We start from the raw sequence: 6,226 nt of genomic DNA, 5'->3' as shown, positions 1-6,226 counted from the left end.
CCCAGACAAGAAAAACAGAAGAAAAAAAGAAAATTTAAACTATAGTAATAGTATTGGAATTGAACTGAGAGATTTAAGAGATTGCGATGTTGACTTTTTTAGTTCATTTTTAGTAAAAAGTCTCTGAAAATAATGCTTTCATAAATTATTTCAAAAATAAATTTATTCAAAATACTTCTTTGTTTTCTAATTTTATTTAATATGCTAACTTACCTTACAATTCTAGCTTATGTTGATAATTGTAAGAGCTTTTAAAACTTGTGTAACTCAGTTGTAACAGTTATCCCATATTTATGTTCGGTTTCATTTCAATTTTAGATCTAGGTTTGTAATAATCATCGACAAGACTTAGATCCTATAAGGAACTTGATCATAGTTACACTCTTTGTAGTAATCATTTTAATTTTACTTAATACTATCTAACACTGATAGCAAAGAAGCACTTGGAGCATGTGCACCAACAATTTTAAAATAATTCACCGTCTCCAAGAGAATTTCTTAATTAACACAAAAAAAAAAAAAAAAAAATCAATAAAAAAATCAATAAAAAAAACCTAAAGTAAGAGCAAAAAACTTTTAAAATATTGCAATGGTTCAATAGAGCATATCACCAAATTCTCAAAAAGTTAAGGATTATATACCTTCGCCCTTAAACTTTTAAAATGATAATTAGAATCGTTTTATTGCCCAGTCGAGCTTTCAATGTGCTAAAATTGCAATTTTGCAATATCAATGTCAATGAAGTTCAATTAAATAGAAAATCAATTGACCAATTTCATGTTTGACGATGCATGGATTGTCAACTAAATGAAAAACAATTGTATAGTTTTATAGTAAAGCTGATCAAGAGTGATGGAAGTATGAGGATAGAGGTTGTGGGTGGAAGGGGAGAAAGGGGGAAAATCTTTAAAGTTTTGGATTTGACTATATTTGCTCAATGTGGATGGGATATTGTGGTTTGTACAATTTCATTTGCCACTAATCGGTGCCTAAAGCAGCAAATGGAAAAGCAAAGATTCTATAATTCAACTCTGCAAGTTAGGAAAAAATTTTTGGTTTTCTTAAAAAAAATTTCTCTTGTAGGAAAAATGTCGTCAACAATGGTGGTACTTATTGTTGATCTGCCGGGTTTTCTTTTAAGTAATGTATCTGGATTAGAACGGATGACAAGATTATTGTAAAGTAAAACATAGAAATAACATACAGCTCAAAATCGATAACAAAATTATTGTCAAAAAAAATTATTAATTTAGTAAATTATTTTTGATTAAACTGACACCTTTATAAATATTTCCTATATAATGCCTTACCTTTATAATGTAAGATACCTTTATAATAAAATACCTTTATAATTTTGTAAAATTTTATAATATTTTATATAATATAATACCTTTATATAATATAATACCTTATATAATTTAATATAATACCTTTAATATAATACCATAATATAATGTAATACCTTTATATAATATAATACCTTTAAAATAAAGAAAACCTATATAGTATTTCCTGCACTTTCCCCCTGGATATTCTCTTCCCGGATTTTATTGCCAATTGTAAGGAAGAAATGGAAAAAACAGCGATTAGGAAAATGCATCCCACCAAGATGCACACACGAAGACTTATTCATCCTGCCATGTAAATAAATAATAAGTAGTCATAGGAACAAAAAACAAACAATAATTATGGAAGTTGGAAAACTATAAAAAGTTCAAAAACAGATATCGATGATGGACCGAAGGAAAAAGAAAACATAGATATCGATGATGGACCGAAGGAAAAAGAAAACATAGATATCAATGATGGACCGAAGGAAAAAGAAAACATAGATATCGATGATGGACCGAAGGAAAAAGAAAACATAGATATCGATGATGGACCGAAGGAAAAAGAAAACATATATTGGTGATGGACTGAAGGAAAAAGAAAATATAGATATCGATGATGGACTGATACTTCAAGATAATTTAATTGCAAAGTCAGCTAATTTCTCAGTCCAAATATTTAGTCGTTCTCAATTTTGATGTGTTAACAAATTGAACTGGTGCATATTTTTGTGTGCTGCTAATAGCTAAACGAAATCCTTATATTAATCTTAATATTTATTATAATAACAAATAGTTGCATTAAAAACTGCATAGAAAATTGCTAAAGAAATAATAGTTTGTTAAAATATTTTTATTTTGAAGAAACAAAAGAATTTTTTTCAGTGATTTTTTCAGTATTTTTAACAACTTATATCGTGTGATTAATAAGAAAAATTGTTTTTTAACGTCAATGTATTTATAACTTATCTGCTATTTTCTCATTATTGGTTGTTCAGTTTTAATCATGCAAACCACCGTAAATCCTCGAATAAGCGTCTCCTCTAATAAGCTCCTACCATTTAGATAAAAGTTATGACAAATACAAGATTCAACGAGTTCTACAACTTAACTCTCGATAGTGATCAAAACGAAGAGAGGAATGCGAAAAACAGGTCGTTGTAGTAGCAAGCATCTCGATCGGATCAAATAATCAAATAAAACGCCCGGGCGTTTTTCGAGAATTTATGGCATACTGTGAATTATTTAATATTAGGAGAATTTTCTGCGGTAAAATGTTTGAATGAAAAAAATGAGTTGTCTGCTATTCCAAATATTTAGTGACTTAAATACGAGAGTGTGAAAGGCGTCATCTGCACATACTCAGTGGTATGCCAAACAGATACAACTCAGCCGAGATCTATAAAAATATTACATATTATATTATCATATTAGATAAAAGGTAAAAATACAAAAAATAATTTTGCGATTATGGATGAAGAGAGAAATCAAAGCGATGGGGTGGGGATTTGAACAAATCTACTCTGAATAGATTTGGAAGGGGACAAACTTGATAACCGTCGGGTTGGAAACATCTGGCTCGGGTGGGGATGAAGATAGCATCTAAACCCGTGTCACTCTCTACTGCATGCTGAAAACTTGAACTTTAGTGAAAATGAATGATTCTTGCTGAGTAATAAAGATTTCTCTTTTGATCTTGAGAATAATGAGAAACCTTGCTTTAATAAACGCTTGTTTTAAGTGAAGTTTTAGTTAACTGAGGGTCGTCCCGAAACAGTTAAAAAGAAAATTTCTACAATATCACTGAAGTTTTCGTGAAAAATATTTGTTGTTAAAGTTTCGATGTTTTTAAAGTATTCGTAATGCTTTTAAATAATATCCTAATTGTCAAACAAATATCAATGGATTAATTTTATAGAAAGCTCGAAGTAAATCGCATAACATTTCTTAACATATCAAACTTTATCATGATTATAAATTAATAGAAAATGTTTTTTCCTCTTTCCCAATCCATCAGATGAGAAGTGCAATAATGTTTTTGCATTAAAACAAATTTCGTTTTTTTTTTTACCTCCAAACAAATGTTACTCTAACAAAATTTTACCTTTAAGTGCGTTTACGATGACCAAGTTTTGAATATATCCGCTAATATTGCGCTTCAATCCACGGATTACCCAAAAATACCTTCACGTTGGTTGTGAATTACTTTTGTTTGTTCTTATTCTTCATATCTTTTCTAAATAAAAATATTTTTAAAAGTTGGAAAAATTGTTAAAATTAAAAACAACATTTCATTTTTTAGTTTTAATAATTTTTATAATAATTACTCTAAACATTTCAGTTCCTTAATACATATTGTAAAATATTTTTCCGAAAAAAATTTTTTTTTTTGAAAAATTGCTGCATACCTTTAAAATCATAATTAATGCAAATTAAAAAAAAAATCTTATTTAATCCAATCCGAAAAATAAAAAAATAACGAACGTTTGTTAATTCTTAAATTTAAATAGTTATTTGTTAAAAAGACTTCGCAGCAAATCAAATTAACTACCATGTCTTTTTGTTTTCCGCTTTTAATTTCATAAAAACTACTTTTAAGAAGAATATGTCAATTGCCCTGCTTAGAAAATCTATTGCCCTGTTTAGAAAACCCATTGCCCTGCTTAGAAAACCTATTGCCCTGTTTAGAAAACCCATTTCTCTGCTTAGAAAACCTATTGCCCTGTTTAGAAAACCCATTGCCCTGCTTAGAAAACCTATTGCCCTGTTTAGAAAACCCATTGCCCTGCTTAGAAAACCCTGTTTAGAAAATCCATTGCTCTGCTTGAGTTATCTCTGCTGTAATAGTAAAGTGAATGGTTATCTCTACTGTAATAGTAAAGTGAATGGTTATCTCTGCTGTAATAGTAAAGTGAATGGTTATCTCTGCTGTAATAGTAAAGTGAATGGTTAAAAAAAAAAAAAAAAATTAAGTTCGTTATCGAGTTCATTGAACATTTAACATCCATAGAAAGAAAATCAAAATTAGCATCAAAATTTACTTATATTTTCTCAACAAAAAATTTAAATTTTCTTTCCATAGAGTTTAAATGATGAGCTGAATCGGCAATAATATTTTTTAAAATGCCGTCGAAAAGCAGTTTTTCAGTTACTGTTTTCTAAGCTGAGCAGAGCAGAGAAACTTGTCTTTTAGTAAATATCTCTGGGTTGAGAAAAAACTTTTTTACAAAAGGTTTTACATAGAAGTAACCCATTTTAATGGATACCTGATAGTGCGTCTGTGAATAAGTTTCTTATATATCCAGGTTGCGCATCGTACCATGGATCACCCATATATAGCTTAACGTCGTTATTCTCGATTGGATTTGTTACTTCTGCAGAGACAGAGTAAACTTCACCAATAAAAACGCTTCAGAGATATTTCCCATTAATTTCTGCGTTGCAAAAATTTTTGTCCACTCCATTTTGGAATGGTAGTTAAAGTGGCAAAAAAATGCGGACAGAATTACGGTATTTGGAACAGAAATGGATGCTCTTTCAGAATGATAATACTCAATCCATACTCCTCAAAATCCTATCTCCATAAGTTTCACTATTGGAACTGAGTGTTAATAAATGAAAGTAGACCAATCCAGCATAAATCCTGTTCGTTTTACTTCAAATGATTTTTCGTTTTTCCGTTTAGTAGATGAACCTTCACTAAAGATGATAATTATACTAAATTCAGAAATTTAAAAATAAATTAAATCTATTTTCTCTTTGATGTTTTGTGTCAAGGTATAAAAGCCTTTTAACAAATTTTTGGTTTGGTTTTAAAAAACTTTCATAAATTATTATACATTTCAGAGCTAAAATTTTGAACTCGTAAAAAATGCTGTGCCAGTTATTAATACTGCAACATGTAGAAAAACCCAGGCCAGTATAGACTTTCTTTTGAATAAATTATGATAAATTATAGAAATGTTACAGAATAAACCGTGATCAGGTTGGTAATAATATTTCACTAAAAATGCCCTGGAATTTCATTTTCTGGTAATCCGTACGTATTTTCTGGGTTGATTTCTACAGTAACTAATATTAGGACATTTTGGTAGTTTTAGGCATTCCAGTCATTCCAGTCATTATGTAATCCCTTGTTGGGTTAGGAATGTCTTTCTAAACAAATTTTCTAAGTTGCATAACTCAAGATCAGTTAAAGTTGCTGGTGCTCAGAGGCATCTAGATGTTTTGACTAAGCATCAGAGTTTCAGAACGGAAAGTATCGTGTGGTCACTGGATCGTTCATTTTTTATGACACCCGTCCAACGACACTGGTACAGAATTGGCATCGGTTGATGGTAGGACAGGGAAAAACGAGATTTTTTGAGTATCGGACTCGAAAGGACGGGTTTTTACTAGTCCAAATCTTCAAAAAGACTGACGCTTAATTTTGACTTGCAGTTTTTTCAAACATTATTTTCGCCACAAATTTTATGTTTAACAAAAACTTCAGCAATAATCTTTAAATGAAACAACTTTGTTTAAAAAAATTTCGAAGTTGTTAAGCACTCACCGAATGTTCCTTGGAAACAAAGAAATCACCACATCAGTGTTTCGGTAATATGAACAAAAAATAAACTAATGTACAATTAAAACGGGAAAGTGAAACAGTGCTAAGTACTTTTAATCATCTAGAAAATAAACCTTTTTAAAAAGCAACCAAAACTTTTCTTTCAACTAAAATCTGGAAATTTCAATTATAGAAGATTTACCATAAAAATGTCAACATGTAATGAGAATTAGAACTTGACAGAGTAAATTTTTATCTTTCCTCAAAAACTTACCTTAATCGTAAGACGCAAAAAACAAAAAATTATCTTATCTACGCGCACTCAATCATGAATGCACTCGAACATTTT

At 29.7% G+C, this 6,226-nt stretch overlaps 1 long non-coding RNA gene across 1 annotated transcript; it reads right to left on the bottom strand.

Moving 5' to 3' along the window:
* Positions 1-2,054: 2,054 nt before the first annotated feature.
* Positions 2,055-6,020, bottom strand: LOC149889477 (uncharacterized). The gene is made up of 3 exons (XR_016451381.1): positions 5,881-6,020; positions 4,595-5,027; positions 2,055-3,564 (listed from the first exon to the last, which is right to left on the bottom strand). It is a non-coding gene; the product is annotated as an uncharacterized LOC149889477 (long non-coding RNA).
* Between the last annotated feature and the right edge of the window lie 206 nt (positions 6,021-6,226).

The sequence above is a fragment of the Hydra viridissima genome, unplaced genomic scaffold (assembly GCF_058129835.1).
Source record: "Hydra viridissima isolate aposymbiotic clone 2 unplaced genomic scaffold, HvirCarnegie_v1 scaffold_4, whole genome shotgun sequence".
Lineage (NCBI taxonomy): Eukaryota > Metazoa > Cnidaria > Hydrozoa > Anthoathecata > Hydridae > Hydra > Hydra viridissima.
Note: the sequence above shows the minus strand (reverse complement) of the source record. Positions and strands in the feature narration are given on the sequence as shown.